General features: G+C 33.1%; 1 protein-coding gene across 1 annotated transcript in view; it reads left to right on the top strand.

Annotated features, from left to right (window-relative positions):
* The window catches only part of LOC107693808 (junctophilin-1-like), a 71898-nt gene that overhangs the window by 59995 nt on the left and 3979 nt on the right, over positions 1–7924 (top strand). The gene's annotated exons all lie outside the window — the stretch shown is intronic.

The following is a 7924-nucleotide window of genomic DNA, read 5'->3' as shown; positions in this document are numbered from 1 at the left end:
TTTTGTCTTTGCAACTTTACAGATCTTCTTTATGCACCAAGAGCTTGTAACACTCCAAAGAGAAAGGAAAAATGAAATCGCATCATATGACCCCTTTAAACATTCTTAAAGCAAGATACATGAGAAGATACTTGAGAAATAAAAGTACTTAAGTTTGGTTTTCTAAACAAATGACCAAAATTAATTAAGTTTATACTTACTTCACATATATAATTTATATAAGTGCGGTAAGAAAAATAAACTTAAATGCAAAGGGAAAACACGTTTTTTATTTGTCTTACCCCATTGGCAGATATTTGTTATTGTTTGAAGCATAATGTCACTTAATTTTTCAGAAAACTTTATATTTTACATAATTTTGCTTTTCAGTGTATCTTGATTTAAGAATGTTTAGATATTTTACTAAAAAACAAGACAAAAAAATCATTTTTTGCAGTCTTATTCAAAACAAATGAAGTTTATTACTCAACATTACAGAGCACTAATATTAGTAGACTGTTCCTCTGTGATTGTGCTAGTTCCCTTTGGAAATACCTCCGACAGCAGCCAAAGAATGTCATCCATATCAAACTGAGAATGTTCTCTGGATGAGGAATGTAAGGCTTGTTGAGTGTGTCGTGCGTACAGCACATTGCTATCAGTAAGCGGATTCAGATAAGAAGTGGGCATGTCAAGTTACAGCTCTATTGTGCCGCTCACCTCTCATGGAAAGGTTCCAGAAACACTTCTCAGTTTTCAGAAGCAAACCCCACCCAAACTACACCATAAACTCCTGCCAGCTGAGCACAGGGAGGTCAAGGGAGAAAGGTCAAACTCACAAGGGGCCTGGTACATAACCTTCTGCAGATCTATAACTGGAAATCACCTTCACAAGGAGATGCTCGTGTTGGATAGGATATGACTGTGCAAATGAATCATGTCTTACAGATACCTGTGAAATCTTTGCGAGTGCCGCCAGGGAGATAAAATCTTAATTAAACTGAGCTGTTTCAGGAGAACTACTGTTGCTCAGATTTGCTCACTTTTTTTGTTCTACCATTTATTTTTACTCTCTTAGTGACCTGATTTACCCTTTTGCCTAAACTACAAACCATTATTTGTGAAATCTAATGCCAGATTGTTTAACACTACCTTATTCCGGCTTGTTCAGTGAAGAAGCAAAACTGGTTTTGTAAGAATTTGTAATGTGAGATTGTACCTATTTAAGATGAACTGCACAGAAAATACACAGAGTAACTGGACATAAGCATCAAAAATGCATACATTACTAGGGGTGGGCGATATACTTGTAGACACGATTAACCGGTAGAAAATTGTCAACCGGTAGAGATTTTGGACTATCGTCTGAATCGTGGTTACACGCTCACGTTACGTTGCTGTGCTACGTGGTCATGAACACGATCGTTTGCACACATTTTTAAGCATTGCGGCTTTTAAAAAACAAGTGATTTTAAGCTGTTGAAATGCAATCAGCAGCAAAAGATAACTCATTTCGCCATATGCGCATGAAGACGATGCTCATAGGGCATGGGATTATTGAACCACTTTATAGGTCTTGAATGGTTAAATACATACACTTGTATGTGTCAAAATGGCCATCTTTGCAAGTGTCCTTGTAAACACAGTAATTTAGGTCTTAAGTGAAAGCAAACGGCTGAGACAATGCATATGTAACAATATATTGGATCTGGGCAGCTCTTAAAGTGACAGCAGTCTAATATTCCTGCTGTCTGTCAATAATGTTAATCAAACAACAAAAGAGAGAAAAATCTCTCACTGCTCTTGACTATATCACTTTTGTAACTTTAATAAGAAGAAATATATATTTAATTTACACAGTGAAGAATATGCAGTTTTTGTACATGTACTTTACATGTACACTTGTACATTGTACTTTATACAATGCTTGCAACATGTATTTATTTGTTCTACTGTAGTTTTTTTGTCCTATTGCGTGTAATTAGTTTTTTTATTGTTATATAATCACCGACTCTTTACTTGTCTTTAGTTTTTTTATTATTATTTAGGCTAGTATTTGTTTTTTGTGATACTGACACTGGTGACAAGAATTATGAAATTTCTATGGTATCAAAAATATATACCCACCTCTACACATTTCCGTTAAAAGTTTGGGGTCGGTAAGATATTTTTAATGTTTTAAGTCTCTTATGCTAATGAAGTCTGCATTTGTAATCAACAATACAGTAAAACAGTAATATTACAATTACAATTTAAAATAACTGTTTTCTATATTTTAAAATGCCATCTATTTCTGTAATGGCACAGCTGAATTTTCAGCAGCAACATGATCTTTCAAAATCATTATAATATCCTGAGTTGGTGCTGAATAAAAAGTTCAAAAGAACAGCATCTATTTAAAATATTTTGTAACATTATAAATGTCTTTACTGGTAATAAAATGCATCCTTGCTGAACTGCTTAAAAAATTTACTGATCCCAAAATTTTGAATGGTAGTAAATGTAAATTTGCAAATAATAGTACATTTTTGTTTGATAAATTGAATACAGTGGGCGTGATGTGTCAGGATAGATATATTCAAATAGACAGGTTCATTTTGATAGTAGCACTTCTGATAGTTAGTTCAGATTAATCCAAGGGAGGATATAATTTGTTAATGAGCCTATAATAAGTGCCACTAGATTTAATGATTAACACACTTGAAGTCACAACTGCCATGTGTTTATTTAATACGATACATTTTCAGTACATACCCTGCATGCTAAAACTGGCCATTCACATTTCAAGAGTTGCAAGTGTTGCCACGTCTCTGTGTATTTATTTAGGTGAGGTTTCTTTTACAGGACTCGCATGCAATAAGCTGCCCATATGTTTCCATGTTAATTAGAAATTCCTGGTCGTTTCCTGGTCCTGTTTGCTCATTTGCACTGCTTAGACTTTACTTTTATTGTTTAACGAAGGCAATATCCCCATATCATCATCTTTCCAAATAGTACCTACACACAGTCTGCTTGAACAAACACTGCAACCAGTTAAACAACACTTTCAGTGTAATATCAAACACTTTGTGACTCAAATGTTTCTTGACCTTCAGAGTGATTTCTGAAAGATTGTGTGACACTGAAGATTGGAGTAATGATGCTGAAAATTCAGCTTTGCCATCACAGGAATAAATTACATTTAAAATATATTCAAATGGAAAAACAGTTATTTTTTTTGTTTTATATATATATAATGATGTTTTCATAGCAGAAACCAACCTACTTCAATTCGAAGTGTCGTATGAAAACAAAGTGGCTTTCTGATATGATCTGGCCTGATCCGCCTGATCCCCAGCGTTGCCTGGTTCTCCCACTAGCTCTCAAACATCGCGCTCAGAAGAGTAAACACTAGCACTCGTAATTGACATTTCTGGCTTATGGCAGATTAGTGCAGAGGTTAAGTATGCCTTTGTAACACATCAGGAAAAAACGCTGCACTGTCGCCATGGTTGTCTTTAGGCCCTGTTTGAAATGGTCTACGCGATGAGGTTTATAGAGTGACATTAATTGCGCTATATTTGGAGCGAGTGTGTCCTTTACGGGGAGCTAGCGGAGGGATAGTTGGAATGGTCGGGAGCTGGAATGGCAGGACAGCGAGCAGGGCTCTGACTGCAGCTGTCCATTCCTTCAGTCAGACATTTTGAACCCTGACTGCACCTCCTCTACCCTCCTCCCTTTAAATCACTCAATCACTGCCCATCTCCTCAATGCAAGGTGTACAGAAGCCAGGTGCTGCCCTGACCTTATGACCCCCAACAATTCATCTCTCTTTTTCTCTATTTATTTATGCCGTTTCAGTACAACCTTGATGGCTCAGATTTTGACATATATAATAATAAATAAATAATGTATAATGTATTAATTTATCTTACAATTTTGACTGTTTGTTGTAGGGCTGGACGATATGGCCAAAATTTATATCAGAATATATTTCTTAATTTCGGTCGATACGATATAATTCCGATATCGATATGAACACTATTTAAAAAAGCCTTGTAAAAACTGCCAAGAATGCCCACAACAGATGTCTGTGCATACAAACTTATGAAAAATTAATTTGCCAAGTCTTGACACCTCATATAAAACCATATAATACTTTAGAGAAAAAAAACAGCACAAATAAATTAATGTTCACCTTTTATTTGTATTTAGCCTTCATACAAACAAGAAATGTGAAATCACTGTCAAATAAACATCTCAGACTCACCTTATTAATTATTAATATCTTCCAACATACCAGTCAAAAGTTTTTGAAAAGTAAGATTTTTATACTTTATCAGATAAAATGAAAATGTCATCGAAACTTTTCTGAAGACAGTCGGTTCCCTTCAGATACATTCATATAAAACACCCGCGCCACGTTATGATTTTGAAACGTGCAGTGCTAATGTTTATTCAACGAAGTCAAACGCCACAAATAAATCAATGCATGGGAAACACTGGTAATGTATATCGAAATATCGGAAATGTGTTTAAAAATCATATCACCGTTATTGAAAAGAATTATATCGCGATACATATTGATATTGAATTATTGTCCAGCCCTAGTTTGTTGTATAAACAAAACAAAAAATCTGTGTGTGTGTGTGTGTATATACTTGTTTATCCACACACACATTCTTGCTACGTTATACACATATGTACATAAAGTTGCAATTGAGAGAGTATTAAATACACATATGCAATTATTTTTTAAATTATTATTATTAAAGAAGGCCAAGAACATGTATTCATAAGTAAATAACCGATTAATATATGTATTTTTTTTTTCTTGTATATAATATGTACATATATGCACATATTTACATTTTCATAACATATTTTCCGAATACAGTCGCAACTATTAAAGTAACAGTTACAATTGTTTCTCATAATAAACAAACATAATAAATAAGAAATATATTATTATTATTATTGTTATTATTATTATTAAAGAAGGCAAAGAACATGTATTTATAAGTAAATAAAGTATACATTTTTGTATAAATATATTTGTATAAATGTATGTAATGTATTTTCTTAACACAGTCGCAGTTAAAGTCGCAGGTTTGAGAAAAATAAATACATGTATTTCATTTTTTCTCACAGTTACAACTGTCTCTCATAACAAACAATCATAATAAATAAGAAAAAACATATTATATGTTTTATATGTATTATATGTCCCAGACTTGAGGACATAACAAATGTCCTTGAGTCTGGGACTCAAATTCTAGTCATCCGAGGCACAACTAATTCATTATTAGTTTTCATTTATAAGAAGGCCAGGAACATGTATTGAGAAAGTACACAGATAATCTGATCTACCGTTGAGAGAAGATTGCTACTGTAAAAGATAAATATACATAGATCGACTATAAATCAGTCATTATTATTCCATCAAATGTCTGTCAGTATGAAATACATTATGGCATGTTTCATAAATACACACAAGGCTCCACTGGCATGAATTTATGAAGTGCTTAATAAATTCAAAACCCCCATATCACATGCTCCTTTTATTAGGTTAGGGAGCCTATTCATATTCTTCACAATGTAGATAATAAACAGAAGGTTAAGGTTGATTGCACAGACTGGATCTGTATGTTTGTTATCATGCCCCTGATTGGTCTGTTTGTATGTTGAGACAATGGTGCCATCTGCCCTCGTGTCAGGGGTAATTGAGTTGTGTCTCTTAACTGTGGGTGAAAAGATTTCATAATCCTTCTCATGTCATAAGAGAGGCCTTTGGATCTTTGTCAAATGCCTTTTGCTGATTTTGAGCCTGTGAGGTTCTATTGCAACCACTTATTTTCGGAGTTGAATTTCACATGACAACATGACAGTTCTCATTATACATCTTGATGCCTCATCATGTTGTGAGATCTTCTTTTAAGGTAACGAGTACTTTCCAGTATTTTCTTATTTAATAAGTACTGTAAGTAGCATTGTTTTGTTTTTTTGTGTTGTTAAAATATAAAAATAATTTTCTAAATTTTTTGTCTTTGTCTTTAGTTACAAATACTTACAGATAGACTTATATCCAGAGTTGCTTTTTAAGCATAAACTTAGTTTTATGCTATTTAAAAATTAATGTTAGAGAACTTATCTTCTCTGAAAACAAGTCTTATTTAATGATGTTAAGATTTTATTGTTATTATTATTATTGAAAATTCGATTAAGAAAATGATGAGCGGCACAGGTGCCATAATCTAACCCACAAAGGCAGCGGATGTGATTGCGTAACTCCGGCACAACTTTAGAAGATGAGGCCTTTCCATCCCATCGACTATTAAATGAATACCTCTCGTTATTGACGCTCAGTCTAATTTAAGGTCGGTGAGGGTGCAATGCTCCAGAGGATTTAAACACACCATTCCCCCACACAGGCCTGTCTAATGGTGCTGGAATATTGCCAGGATTATCCATTATAACCGTCATCTCTGGATAATACAAAGGAACATATTAGTCTTATAAACCTATGGGGTTGTTGTAGTTTTTATATTACACTTATTACACACATGCTGTGCTTATAATGCACTTGTAGTGATTTGGTTTACACATTCTTATTATGCATAATCCTATGATTGTTGCTTCATGTAACTGATATACTAAATATATGTCCCATAATCCTATCAGTGACATTCAAGTTCCCCTTCAGCAAAATGAAACATGATATGTTTATATTTTAACTCATTTTACATAACATATTATTTAGCATGATCAATGGTGCAAATAAAAAGTGAATGTTTAATATTCCAATATTCCTTATTTGCAGGAATTGCAGAGCCCTATGCTTACCCATATTATCTCATAATTAAAATAGTTATTTATATAAATAAATAAAAAATAAAGTGAAATATTTGATATTTCTTTAGCTAAAATATTTCTTTAAATGTATGAATGTATTTGTTAGATTTATTTAAATCTTTTCACTCTTCTAAAAATGCTTTAAATTAAAAAATGTGTGTGTGTGTTTACATTATGTTGTTTTTATAGTTCTAAACTATAAAAATGATTTTTGAAGTTGTAAAAAGAGTATGTTTTACAAGAAAATACTGAAATTAATATTTTCTACTTTAAAATGTCATGTTTAATTCAGTGTTACTTGTGCTATTTCTTTGTAATTTACTAATTTTCTAGCAATTTCTGAGGTTTTTTTTTTTTGTTTAGTTCATGTGTGCCGATTCAATGTTTTTTCATTTTATAGTAATGCGGGATTTAATATTAAGATGATTTGGAATAAAATTGAGTAATAAAAAGCACATTGTATTTATTGTTTTGTTTATCAAATACAGTATTTTATTATTGTGCCATCCCAGGGTAGCAGACTTCCACTTGCAGAGTCTTGCTTGAGGATTAAAGAGAGATCAAAGCAATCTTAGAGAATTATGTGGACTTTATTTTTAAGTTGCTCTGCAACTACAAGATTAACAGTTCTTGGCGTTGGTTAGAGAACAACACTCTACACAATGGCTTGTAACATGAGACATCATATGATCAAAATCAATCTGAATGTTGTTAGATACATATTTTCTTTCATATGTGTTATGCTTAATGATTTTTAAGAACAATTAACTTCGTTAATAGCTGGTCATATAAGTACGTAAGTGTCTTCTGTAAATGACAGAAGAACAGGCTTGTGTGTTTGGCAGTGAATTATGCCTGCAGTGAGCTAACATGGTCCCTTTAGACCAGTAAATCATGCAAACAATGCCAGGAACTTGTGACAGGAGTTCAGATCAGACAGAAAGAAGCAGAATGGACCCTCCATAAAGCATGAGCTCTTATCAAGTTATTGTGAGAAATTATCTTCAGAGGATACCTTAAACCTTTTAAACATTAAGAATGCCCTCGCACTCTTTGAAGCCGGTCATCATGGATGCCAGAGATGTCAAGTGAAATAAACTGCAGTTAAATTGTT

The sequence above is a fragment of the Sinocyclocheilus anshuiensis genome, unplaced genomic scaffold (genome assembly GCF_001515605.1).
Source record: "Sinocyclocheilus anshuiensis isolate Anshui unplaced genomic scaffold, SAMN03320099.WGS_v1.1 scaffold2192, whole genome shotgun sequence".
Taxonomy (NCBI): Eukaryota; Metazoa; Chordata; class Actinopteri; order Cypriniformes; family Cyprinidae; genus Sinocyclocheilus; species Sinocyclocheilus anshuiensis.
The sequence above is the reverse complement of the archived record's forward strand: the minus strand, read 5'-3'. Positions and strand labels throughout refer to the sequence as shown.